The sequence below is a fragment of the Ostrea edulis genome, chromosome 2, assembly GCF_947568905.1.
Source record: "Ostrea edulis chromosome 2, xbOstEdul1.1, whole genome shotgun sequence".
In the NCBI taxonomy this organism is placed as follows: Eukaryota; Metazoa; Mollusca; class Bivalvia; order Ostreida; family Ostreidae; genus Ostrea; species Ostrea edulis.
In genome coordinates this window covers 88,269,503-88,283,888 of record NC_079165.1, presented here as the reverse complement: position 1 = coordinate 88,283,888, position 14,386 = coordinate 88,269,503, and the positions used below count along the sequence as shown (strand labels likewise).

General features: G+C 34.9%; 2 long non-coding RNA genes across 2 annotated transcripts; one reads left to right on the top strand and one right to left on the bottom strand.

Moving 5' to 3' along the window:
- Positions 1-8,500: 8,500 nt before the first annotated feature.
- LOC125662741 (uncharacterized) lies at positions 8,501-10,179 on the top strand. Its single transcript, XR_008800235.1, has 2 exons — positions 8,501-8,656; positions 9,672-10,179. It is a non-coding gene; the product is annotated as an uncharacterized LOC125662741 (long non-coding RNA).
- Positions 10,180-10,529: 350 nt separating this feature from the next.
- LOC125662742 (uncharacterized) lies at positions 10,530-12,577 on the bottom strand. Its single transcript, XR_008800236.1, has 3 exons — positions 12,333-12,577; positions 11,278-11,381; positions 10,530-10,860 (listed from the first exon to the last, which is right to left on the bottom strand). It is a non-coding gene; the product is annotated as an uncharacterized LOC125662742 (long non-coding RNA).
- Between the last annotated feature and the right edge of the window lie 1,809 nt (positions 12,578-14,386).

Here is a 14,386-nt window from a genome sequence, read left to right as displayed (position 1 = left end):
AAGGTTATAATATTAACGATTTCATTAATGTGAGCTTTATAATATTAACGATACCATTAATGTGAGCTTTATAATATTGACGATTTCATTAATGTGAGCTTTATAATATTAACGATACCATTAATGTGAGCTTTATAATATTGACGATTTCATTAATGTGAGCTTTATAATATTAACGATACCATTAATGTGAGCTTTATAATATTAACGATACCATTAATGTGAGCTTTATAATAATAACGATTTCATTAATGTGAGCTTTATAATATTAACGATACCATTAATGTGAGCTTTATAATATTAACGATACCATTAATGTGAGCTTTATAATAATAACGATACCATTAATGTGAGCTTTATAATATTAACGATACCATTAATGTGAGCTTTATAATATTAACGATACCATTAATGTGATCTTTATAATATTAACGATACCATTAATGTGAGCTTTATAATATTAACGATACCATTAATGTGAGCTTTATAATAATAACGATACCATTAATGTGAGCTTTATAATAATAACGATACCATTAATGTGAGCTTTATAATATTAACGATACCATTAATGTGAGCTTTATAATATTAACGATACCATTAATGTGAACTTTATAATATTGACGATTTCATTAATGTGAGCTTTATAATATTAACAATTTCATTAATGTGAGCTTTATAATATTAACGATTTCATTAATGTGAGCTTTATAATATTAACGATTTCATTAATGTGAGCTTTATAATATTAACGATACCATTAATGTGAGCTTTATAATATTAACGATACCATTAATGTGAGCTTTATAATATTAACGATTTCATTAATGTGAGCTTTATAATATTAACGATTTCATTAATGTGAGCTTTATAATATTAACGATTTCATTAATGTGAGCTTTATAATATTAACGATACCATTAATGTGAGCTTTATAATATTAACGATACCATTAATGTGAGCTTTATAATATTAAAGAATAACCCTGTGACATAGTGAAAATGATAAAATGAAAAAGGAAATATGTTCAAACCACCACTCTATCATGGCGGTGATTATTTTATGGGATGTATGACAGTAACCGGATTCCATAGAAACTTAATGTGTTGCTGCCCTCTTCCTGCCGTGCCAACTTCTACTCTTCTAAGTATTAGTAGGACATAAACCTGTAGTATACAGCCTGCGTTAGCTGCAGAAATACATAAAAATATTTTATTTCAAAAATCTTAAACTGGCATCAAGGTTAGCAGTTTTCTAGGTTAAACACCACGAGTCACTCACAATGACCTCGGTGTGATCGGGTATAGCGCGTCGACTGCCGTAAGACTTATTATCTAGGATGCGCAGTAATCAGTACAAATTTCGCTTTCAATGAACTCTGATGCTATTTCTTTACTGGGTGTATCTCTGTTTTCGCATCATAACAATAACGATGATTAGCTTATTTATGGAAGAGATCTTGCCTTTCAAATCAGCACAGTCTCATCAAACGCAGTTCAGATATGATATAGAAAGTTTGCAATGAGGTTAATTCTATACAACAAAGGTTCTGTACCTCAAATGATACCTTAGATCCCTCTAATATTACATTATCTTCAAAGATGTGTGTGGGTTCACTTAAACGTTTTCTTTTATTCTCTTTAATAGTTTGTTTACAGCTCATTGATGAATTTGATTAAATTTCCTACTGTAGATTATATTCATGAAGCATAACAACCGTGGCAATTATAATAAAGAGATGATTTATACACAGCAAACCACGGAACTCAAATTCACTTTATCTCATAATTATATTTACTTGGTTTCTAATAGCAGGTTCATCTGCAAAGTATAATGTTTTCACTTAATATGCTAAACCAGCTGTCAAACCAAATTCATTCTAAAATAAATAAAATATCGTCCTAAGCAAGGAAATGATAAGTCAACACACGCTTCGTTAAACGTTCCGTTAATGTTACTAATTACGGTTTATAATTCCATAACTTTCCCAATGCATGATTAGCGGCCGTCCAAACGGCATATTGACGTTTGACGACTGTGTGACATATACGCCAGTAAGTATCTTCACGACAACCGTATTGACCTTTGAACATGTGTGTAAATTACAATCATACTGACATCAGACCACGTGTGTCAATTCATACATGTACCTTAACGACAACCATACTGACGTCAGACCTCGTGTGTCAATACATACTTGAACGACAGCCATACTAAAGTTAGACCACGTGTGTCAATAATGACTATAGTGCGGGAAATAATCCGAGCTAAATCTAAACCTTTAACAAGAAAAAAAAAATGTTGACACCAATCCCAGAAGTCCCTTGTCAAAAATGGCGGAGATTTCGCAAAGTCACACCTTGGATTATGATTGTGAACTTACGTGTATTATCATCCAAATCTTGTGGTCTCCTAGCTCGAAAATTCAATGCACTATAAAGGTGTAATGTTTAACGAAGTGCAATGTTAATGAAAGGCAGGATAAGATGATGCGTGACGTCATGTCTACGTTTTGACGCACGTGATAATAAGACTGAAATTGGCGGATCTAATTACTTGTTATTTCCATTTGTCGTGCTACTGGGACAATATACGTACAAACATTAGGCATACGTAATATGGCATCGACTACAAGTTATGTATAATCGACACCAAACCACAAGATACATATATAATACCATACATGTATATGGTAGATGTCTTTGCTTATCTTGGCACGTCCGATAATGCAAACCACGATGACCCCCCCCCCCCCCTCCCCATGATAACCAACCATGCTACTTGCTATTAACGACTGAAAAATCATTAATCAATTCTAGTTTTGTGAAGGAATCTTAATGTATCCTTACAACAACAGTGGAGAGGGGCTCAAATATGTTGCAATTTATTTCACCATTGTGTTAAAACTAGGACTATGTACAGTATCATAAATATCATATATATTGTACTGTTTTTCTTTTCTGGAACATGCTATTGCTACAAGGGGATTGTTATATCAATTTTCATTTTTTTTGATTAGATATATGCGCGGGGGGGGGGGGGGGGGGAGGCAGAGAAAAATTCTGGATTTGCGCAGGTATATACAATAGTGTTGAATTTATCGTTTTATTTAGAATTATCATTATATTCAAATGCGTTTTATGTTCAAAGGCAGTGCTGCTTATATAGTTTTACAAACTTGAAAGATTTGCAACAAGACTTGGGTATTTTATCAATTAGTGGCTTGGAAAGATTGAGAGTAGAAATAAGGAAAGTAGACTGGGCAGTCGAGAGTTCAGAACAAGTCGCGCGTCAAAGGTTAGGCAAGTCACAGTGAAGGCAACAGAAATATAATGTATAAAGTTTAAAACTATTTCAATCACATTCAAGTACATGTATATTATATTTGTGAAATATTCATGCTAGGTATTTTAGAGTGATCTAAATCTCGCAAGAACCTAATACAGGATTTAATAGAGGGCGAAGCCCTCTCACGGCCCGAAGGGCCGTGAGAGCGGAGCTCTCCCTATAGGTAACACGTATATACATGTTTAAAAGGAAAATATAGGAAAATAATGAAAAATTAAATCATACCTATGGAACTTGAAAAGTTTGGTACTGATGGAGTCGATTCGAATATTAGCGCGTGGACATGTATTCCTCCGTTTTGAATCTCGTCTACCCTAGTTCACGTCGTTCTGAGATGTTACATAAAATCCGTAAAAGCATGTAAATCTTATTTTCTTAATCATATATAATCACTCCACGATTAACGCCATGTTTTTTGTTGTGGTTCAAACGCTATGTTTGTAAATTTGCTAAATAACGACGCTGAATATGACGTCACAATGTACTGTTTACATCAATTGCGTTATATTTCCCGCGTTCAATATATAGGCGGATCAAATGTCCAAAATTAGGATGCTTTGATACAGCTCCGTTCGCGTGCTAACTTCGGGTTGTTTTTGTCCTGTTTTTGATATAGATACTAATGCCAAAACTTTTTTGCTTCGCCCTCAAACACGGTCGCGCCGTAAAACATATTAATATGTCTTACGGCATGACCGTGTTTGAGGGCGAAGCAAAAAATATTGGCATTAGTATCTAGATCCATAACAGGACAAAAAATATCCCGAAATATTAGCACCTAACGTGTGAGGACAGAGCTCAATCAAAGTATTCTAACTTTAAACATTTTTGATCCGCCTATTCATTGAACGCGGGAAACGCTATGTAACTGATGTAAACAGTGAATTGTGACGTCATATTCAGCGTCGATGTTTAGCAAATAAACAAACATAGGAAACGTTGTACAACTCGCGGTTTAAATCGAGGAGTGATTATATATGACTAAGAAAATAAGATTTACATGCTTTTATGGATTTTATGTAACATCTCAGAATAACGTGAACTTGGATACACGAGATTCAAAATGGAGAAATACATGTCCACGCGATAGTATTCGAATCGACGCCATTGGGACCAAAGTTTTCAAGTTCCATAGGTTTGGTTTAATTTTTCATTAGTTTTCTATATTTTCCTTTTAAACATGTATATACGTGTTACCTATAGGGAGAACCCCGCTCTCACGGCCCTTCGGCCTCTATAAACCCAGGGAGAAAACTAAAAGTTCTGCTGTCTAATTCCATTCATGTACTGAGTATCTATTTGGCAAATAGATATTGTTTAAATATGAACCTGATTAACGTATGAACATTACAAATTATGTGTACATGTAGCTGCGCTCGCTCAAACGGTAGCACCGTCAACATATTAGAGAGCGAAGCGTGATTTGCTCTGAAAAATGATGGGGACTACCCATAATGCTTCCTGGAAAATGTTGCCGTCACTGCGGTATACTTCATTGACAACCCCGTAGATAAAACAAATAAATAGTTTGCAAAGTACCACAAATGATTTTAAATTCCAGACAATCTTTCCCATAGCTTCGTTCGTTTTGTTGTAGATAATTGCTTGATTTGAAAGAAAAACAATCGAAGTTAATGATGACGTCACAATGCACTTTTTGCATCAACCGCGTTATATTTTCCCGCTTTAAATGAATTGCCCCAAGTTGTGTTGTACGATGTTATGGGCATTTGCTCGTCTCAACGGTCACACCGTAAACATATTACCTTAACGACAACCATACTAGCGCGATTTACAGAGAATTTGCCCCAAATACAAATCCTTTCATATTGACCATGAACAGCTCAAAAGTACTGTTCAATTCTTATATTTATATTAATTTACTAAATCATCGTTTGTATAGTCCTATTGCACGTACCAATCGTAACTACTCGGCTATTTCCGTAACCGCAAATGAACGTCGTATGTGGATCGACGCCATCAGAGTTGGTTGCTACGTATACATAAACGTAACTATGACGTCACAGTCGTACGTTACACTATGAAAAGTGAACTTTCAAATGCATCTAAGATATTATACACATCTAAGGTATTGTACCACTATCAATTTCCACTTACATGTTTATGTATTAAAGTGAATAAGACGTTAATGATACCAAAACTGAATTTGTGGTGAAAATATAAATACATGTAACACGTTATTCAGGGATTCAGTTCTGGCCTTTTAACCTCACCTCATCCACGGGCGCGCTTCCGGTAAAGAAATGCATCGATTTGATGCAATTCTTGCGCCGATCCACGTCCGAGTCTTCTTACCGGTTACGGAAAAGGACGAGCGCGTGATCCGATTGTTGCACGTACGAGATCGCCATGTTGTTACAGCTAATTATATATGCATGTCAAAGGTCAATTGGGGATAGCCGTGTTAACGTAAACAACAATGGATGCCTGCGTTATTCTTGAAGTCGTACACCGCGGGTCTTTTTGATTGGCATTTTTTAATTTTGGTATATAATATATAGATATATCTTTAAACAAAATGGATACTGGCGATCAGACTTGTAATCTGGATGATTTCTCTCATTGGAAAATAAAGGCGTTGCGTTCATTTCTGAGCAGCAGAGGACTGTCGATAAGAACTTATAGCTCTCGCTTTTGCCGCAAGTAAACTGCATATGCCTACAGCTGTAGAAACAGAGAATCGAAGTTAGATTCCTACAATTTTTCTTAAGAGTTGGTGAAGTTGTATATTGCCTGATCCTTTGTTAATTTTTGATAAGTGTGTGTGTGTGGGGGGGGGGGGGGGGACGAGGGGGGGGGGGGGGACGAAAAACAAGGAATGTCTCCTTGACCACCAGATTTTATAACTGATGTAACTTACCCCCATGCCTGCCAGGAGGGGTCAAGGTGGCATGAAGAAGTGTGAAATCTTGGAATAAGGTACTAAAACCTTTGTCTGCCATTATGCAGTCAAATGGCTCTAAAAGATCCATAAATCCAGAATGTGGGGTATATTTTTGTCACTGGTCATTTCACCCCAGCATTCTTTTTCAATTTATTGTCACCATTATTACATCCACTGACACAGTGTCTCCCGGGCATATTTGTGAAAGAATTTACTTCTAAATGTGTTGATAAAAATTGCAAACTTGCACACAAAACCAAACAATAAAAAATGAAAGGAATGGAAAAGGTAAGAACTGTCAAAATGTATGCATTTCTTACTATCATGAGATCTAACAATTTATTTTGCAAGCAAATGATAAATATCAGTGATGACTATCTGAAATTCTTACCGTAAAGAACTCTCTGATAATAAAATGGTCCCCCATTCCATTTTTTTTTTTATCAGAGAGCTATATTGTAGCCTACAGTACAGAGTGGTGACAAAATGAGTAATTTTTTTATTTTTTCACTATATACTCATTATTTTATTGAAATCCAACTTTTTTCAAAAACTTTTCTTGATGTCATTTCTGGACTAATATAGAATTGAGGAAATTTTTATTGACTTGCAGAATTCCTTACACTTTCTTGTCATAATATTGAAATAATTTTCAGACCATCCATCCTAAGAAATGACATTTAAAACACAAGTATAAAATTTCAGAACTCGTCACTACTATATATCCTTAGTAAGCTGAGAGCCGAAATGTTTCATGCTAAATCAATATAAACTCATTTCTGAAATGGATAGGTGAAAAATCAAATGTAAGAAATTCTGCATCTATTTGTAAATTTCCTCAAAATTGAACCAAAAGTAACACCAGATTAAATTTTGGGAAAAAGTTGGATATCGATTAAATATATATTGGAAAAAAATAAAAACAAACACTCACTTTTGTTACCACTCCGAAGTATATAACACGTAGTTGCACTCCTTGTTGGTTTACCACCTCCCCCCCCCCCCTTCTCCACAGAAAAAAAAGTCTAGAGAACAACAATGCTGAAATACGATTACCAATTTAATTAAAGTTAGACAGTGTCCTACTCAGGATTAAAAAAAAGATATATATATATATATATATATATATATATATATATATATAAATTCACGGTGAAACACGGTGTGATATCACGACAATGTTGGTGTGGGTGGCACACAATAGCCGTGTTTCGAGTTCCTCCGGAACACGGTTTTTATTCTGTGTTTAGTCACGCCACTTCAAAAATGTTCAGCAGGGTTACTTCCGGTTTCTTGTTGTTTACCAACACTTCGTGTATTAAATATTTGTTTGGGATGTATGGGGGTACGTATTTGTTTGTCAACGTTTGATAAGCTACCAGTGGTCAAATTCAACGGAAGACTTAGACAAGACGACGATGTTGCAGTGTAACTTGCAGATCTATGCAGAAGGTCTGTCTAGGAACCCTAGGCCCTATCTAGTACAGTAGTACCCATAGTGGGACATGAAAAGAACGTATTAGACTCGGTGAAACCTACCAAATAGGTAAATCAAGATAGTTACAACTTTTTGTAGAACGTTGTATATTATTAAACAAAACACAATGTCTTAAAGTGATTCATTAAGCCGGCATCGTGCCAAGTACTGCATATTGACTTCTGTGGAAACGAGGGGGTTAGGCTATTTATACAATGTATTCGCTCATTTCTAGTGCGGGTGTAAAGTCTCACAAATATTTCGCTACATTTTTCTGAGTGCAAAACTAGACCTGGACAGCTTTTTGTTTTGTTTTTTCTATAAACAAATTTAACAATGTCATAATTTGTGGAAAGCCTTTTGAATTTTACTGAATTTAGTATTTTAATCAGATTTGTGGTTTGCAATAGATTATAAACAATTTGTATTCGATGCCATATTACGTATGCCTAATGTTTACGTATATTCAATATTGTCCCGGTTGTATGACTTTTAAACAAGTACGTATTTAGATCCGCCACTGTCCGTCTTATTATGACGTACGTCGAAATGTAGACATGACGTCACACATCATCTTAGCCTGCCTTTCATAAACATTGCACTTCGTTAAACATTTCGCCTAATGGTGCACTGAAATTTGGAGCTAGGAGACCACACGATTAGGATGAAAATCCACGTATGTTGACAATCATATTCCAAGGTGTGACTTTGCGAGATCTCCGCCATTTTTGACAAGGGACTTTTGGGATAGGGTCGGAAAGTCTCGTTTACTTTCACTTTCGATTTACTACTTCCGGGCAGCAGTCGAAAAATGTCACTTTGTTTTGCGTTGGTTATGCTCAGATGACAAGTGTCAAAATGAACCTACAGCCTATATAGATTCCCTACTTATGCAAAAAGAAGAAGAAGTGGATTTATAGTTGCAGGTAAACAAGTCATAATACTTATATTTTTATAGTTAAATCACCGATTGAGAACTCAGAAGCAGTGAGCTCTACCCACGACCGGGTGATTGATCTAAAACATATTTTACTGAATATTTTCGATAATAAACAGCTGTCAAGTTAAAGGGTTTAGTTTTTTATGAGTTAGAACTAACATTACACGACACAATTATGCAGTATGTTACTTTTGATAAAGGAGACAAACTGAATGCAAAAGGGTTCGGGGGGGGGGGGGGGTCGGGAAATATATGCAGGTATCTATTTGTACCATGTTTTGTCAATCTCCCTGATTAATAGTTGATCATATAAACTTCTAATAACACATTTTTATGGGATGCTGATAGGGGGAGGGGGGGGGGGGGGGGGAGGACACATTTATAAGGCAATCAGTTTCTCATTTTCATTATGTTTTAATTAATAATGATATTGCTATGTTTTTATTGTGACCCTCACGAAAAATGCTACCAATTTGGAAACAAAAAAATTTCAGGCGATTGGGATCACTGAAATAACATGTTTTTACAATATTTACATTAAGAAACATAATGCAGGACCCAGAAAAAGTTTTTGATACACATGTACTTCATTTCTGTATATGTGTTTGTAAAACACTATGCCTCTTGTGACAACAAAGAAATAGTAAACATTCACCCATACATTCAGATCTTAAATTAATTCAATTTAGATTGTGGCATTTGAATTCTTCTTGAAAATGAAAAGTTTGATACAAGATGTTTATTTACTGTTTAATGATGCAGTGTTGGGACAAGAGGGGGTGGGGTTGGTGGTGGTGCCATCCCCCATTTGGTAGTTCATATGTAACAAATATGGGGGATTTGGGTTGCAATTTTGATAATTTTAATTTACACACATACATCTTTTAGGGGGATAGTATAAATTACACTTGCCCCCCCCCCCCCCCCCCCCTTGCAAATCTTCTTGATCCACCCCTGCAATACTTTTAATGATATTCACTTGATGTCTATGCTTGTTACAGATGCTGTTATATACATCATTTCCTTCAGAAGTATCAATGTGTTGGCGGCTGTTATGAAGAGAATGGGGCCCATTTTAACAACTTCTAGGATGGGCAGTACTTGGGTTCATACCAGTGATCAATTTCTCATGACTCTTATGAAGTTGCACCTAAATCTAAGGGATCTACATTTAGCAGGCCAGAGGGCTCAATGCCGAATTTACCTCTGAAAAAATCGCAATGGATACAACAAACATAACACTGAATTTAACTTTAAAATTGAATAACTAGTCATTATCTGACAGCAACTACATTGTGCAAAATTTGTCACACAGCAAAGGCTATCACTTGTGTAGCATAATTGTTCTGAATTCTATCCAGAATCCACCTCTGATGGTGACATTGTTGATCACTGAGGTGTATTGGAGATATTGAAGCCATATGATATATGATTCTTGCTAATAAAGGATTTGATATATTTGATAAACTTTAATCAGGAGTGACATTAAACATATCACCTTTTCTTTCATCAAAATCTCATTTCAGTAAGGATGAAGCACAGCTGTTACAAGACCAGGAAGAGTCAATTTTATGTGGAGTGTACAATTGAATAATTAAAAACATCCATATTCTAAATCATATACCTTCACAATACAGACACATATATATATATATATATATATATATGTCCACTAAGATTTTCAACTCTGTGTGACTCTTGTACATTTGCAAATCCTCTACTGAAGGAAATAGCTGATATGAATTCCACAATTTATCAAATCTTACCTTTGGACTGAGATACTGAGATACTATAAATGTACAACTTCTTACTCACATTATTCTGCATTGTCAAATTGTATTAAATGCATACAAGTAAATGATAAAGTGAACATTTATTTAAGGTTGCTAGTCAAAGAAATTGTTACAATGGTGATTCATGCACATCTTTACACTGATCAATTGTAGCAAAAACAAAATAAAACTAATGGAAGACATTTGAATTTTCACAAGTCTGTTCTAGTTGGTTATTGCGGAGAGGGCACAAAGACTCAATCATGTTTGCCAAGTATAATTCCCATAATTCATCTCAAAGGATGAGAATCACTTCCATGTTCATTGGTGTTCAAACTATGAAATCACAAGTGGTGCCTGTGAGGTAAAGCTGATGGAAAACTGATGCCAATAACTATGGCTCTCTTTGAGCTGCACTCTGAAAACTTTACCAAAACAAGATATATTAAAAAAGACTGGCATCCACTATGTCTATATATTCTTTCATAAAAATACCAATACTAGATAATTCTTATTTGGACATTCAACATTTTTTTTATAGCATAATAAAATTTATTTACTTATACTGCTGTCTGATCGAATTTGTAAAGAAAAACTTTATAATTGACATCTGCATTTATCTAGTAAAAATCCCTATATGTTTGTACAGGCATCCTTTGCTGTTGCAGAGAAAGGACATTTTTAAAATTTCTATATTGTCTGGAGATGCATTCATTTTTGGTGAACCTTTATATTTTGGGATCACCTGAATTTACATGTATACAAGTATTCATTACAGAATGAATATCATTTAATATTGATAGCTTGACGAGCATAAAGAGCTCTTGTGAGTTACCTATATTCTGATTGCCTGGGTGGATACATTTCTCTCATTGTCATAGCTTTACGAAGTCCAGACTTAAGATGCTTTATCCAGCTGTGTTGTTTGCCCTTTTATATCTGAAAGATTAACACATTAACATTGTAGTCATTGTCACACAAAACATGTAGATTATGCACACTAAAATGCAAATTGACTACCTGGACTAGTCAATATTTCATAATAGACATATCACGTTCTATCAATTCAGCTGAAATTCAGATAAATCAAAATTCATAAGATATACATGTATTTATATCTACCATCCATGAAATATGTCAGTGGCAGGTTTAAGGGGAGATAGATCTCCACCTCATGAAATCCCCCCCCCTTATTTGAATCCCTGGGTCTGCAATACTAGTATATATAGAATTGCACACTAAAATGTTTGTTGACTATCTGGATTAGTGATAATTCAGCTGAAATTCAGATAAATAAAAAAAAATCTTAGATGCCAGTCGCGGATTTAAAGCCCCCCCCCCCCCCCCCCCCCTCCACACATACACTCACGAATTTCTGGATCTGTTCATATATGCAGTTTTACATACCAAATGTATATACTATAATATTATAAATTACTGCATCTACATAGTGGAAACAAAACTGACTCGTGGGATTTCCATATGTCACTGATATGATTGGTGTCAGTAAAAAGTTCTGTCTTTATTTTATAGAAATATTTTTATGAAATAATTTGAATAAATTTCTAAATGAAACTGTAAAACGTTCAAAATCATAGAATAAAATAGGGCTATATATCCATGTTATACACAACAGGAAAAAGTTTTATTCTTTTCTAGTGCTCTTGCGTTTTCACTCGATGCAGATTATTAAGGGGGGGGGGGGGGGGGTTGTTACCACAACACCAATCAAGAATCAGTCTAATCAGAACTACGCAAATATATTGCTGAGATTTGATCGAGGACTTTCGATATCTTGAACGAAACTCGGAGATATAGATGTATGGGTGTATATGATGCAAACGACTGTACAGTGCATATGATGCAGACGACTATATAATGTAAACATACCTGTACTTTGTTGGAAAATGTCTCGTATTGACGCTTGGACAACCTTTGTAATAACTCAGAGCTCTATCTAGAACACATATTCTCAACCCAGTTGTTATCCACCGCTCTATCGCTTTTTGTAGTAAGCTCTATGTGGTTTTGAACGTAGCGAGTCTAGTACATTATTGATAATGCCATCCTGACAACTGCCCGGAAGTACGATTTCACGTTATTTCTCGCGAGTCACATGACGAGACTTTCCGACCCTATTGACGTCAACATTTTTTTTCTTGTTAAAGTTTTAGATTTAGCTCGGATTATTTCCCGCACTCTAGTCATTAGAGCTCGCAGTATGATCCAGCACATCGCGCTGGCTCGCTGCGCTCGCTTTTATATACCCAAAAAATTGATAGAAATTAAAAATGCATATTTCTATAAAGGTAAAATAAGCTCTCCAGTATTGAAAATGCTACACAAGCATAGTCTGGTCCCTTACATTCCATTTCAATAGTGAAATGTAAAATCAGAGTTGAACGCCGTGAATTTAGTTCAATATTCAAACCTATTTAAATGATTATTATTTAACCGAACTGGGGTGATTTCATCCAAAATATTTCGCTAAAATATTTGTAGGGATATTAGAGTAATAGTATGGAAATGAACAGGGGTTCGAATTGACTGGCTACCTAATATAACTACGTCAACAAACGAATTCCGTTGAAGCTCTGAGTTTTCGGGTCGCATAGGGCTTTAATTAATATTTGAAGGTATGTTTGGACGCGAATATAGTAGGAGAATATGTCAATATATATATATATATATATATATATATATATATATATATATATATATATATACACACACACACATATATATATTAGCTTTATAAGACGGAGATACAAGAATACACCGATATAAGGCCTCAACCGAGGGCATTTTTTCTGCGCCGTAAATTGAAGGTTTTTACAAGGAGTGGATCTGTAGCTCTCTGATGTCCCCATATTTTTTCAGAGAGCTACAATTCTGTAGCTTTTTCTGACCACACATGAACTTACACAGATATACACGTTTGTGTCAATACAGGCATATACCATACCAATACTGACCAATGTGTATATCAACACAAATTTACATGTATATCTGTATGACCCACACTTTTAATATGTATCGTTCTTACTTCGCGTGTAGCAATGCTCACCTATATGTACACAGTAATAACAACTACTGAATTTTATGAATTTCTTAGAAAAATAATAGACAAGAAAATCTGCTGACGTATTTGCTCACTCCGTGGGGAGTAGAGTGAGAGCGTGATGTTAATAATTCTTGACAAGGAATCAATTTATAGTTGTAAAATATGAAGGGCTCATCTGCCAAGAAAATTTCAAAGTAATCACTTCTTACAAAACCTAAGGTTTTTCAATGCAGATAATCCCTTATCGCTGTCTAGATTCCGACAACTTATGTGTTCACCGGGGTTTCTTTGATGTAAACTAAAACATTATTCATTATTAAGATTTGTTTACCTTTAAGTTTTGTGAGGGAAAATTGAGATCATTTGTATTACTAATCGGGATCCCAAAAATATGCTACACTTGTTTCCTTCTCAATAAACTACAATAATTATTTTATGAATTTCACTGTCATGAAAAAGTTCACTAGGGGACACTGTTATGTCATTTCCTGTGTTATTTTTATGCTTTGTTAAACAATGTCCTTCCAGTAATTCTCTGTGGTTTTCGTGGTGCATTGAAACATATTTCATGTATATTCCAAGTTTCTGTAGATTGAAATCGGCACCCATTGATTACTGTCATCGATAAGGATACCTTTTTGAGAATTGATTGTTGAGAAAACCTACACCTGTGACTGATCAAAGACAGGTTAGTGATAGTGCACTCCGTTAATCATAATAAAAAAAAACCACAATCAATTTGTTCTAACAGTTTGATCCTCTTTATATTACAATGTCTATGTGCCACTTATTAGAGAAGTAGTGGAAATCAAATATGGATTCTAAACATTCCAAAGAACTGTCTGTAAAGGAAGTCTTGCTGATATTGCCCCCTATTGAG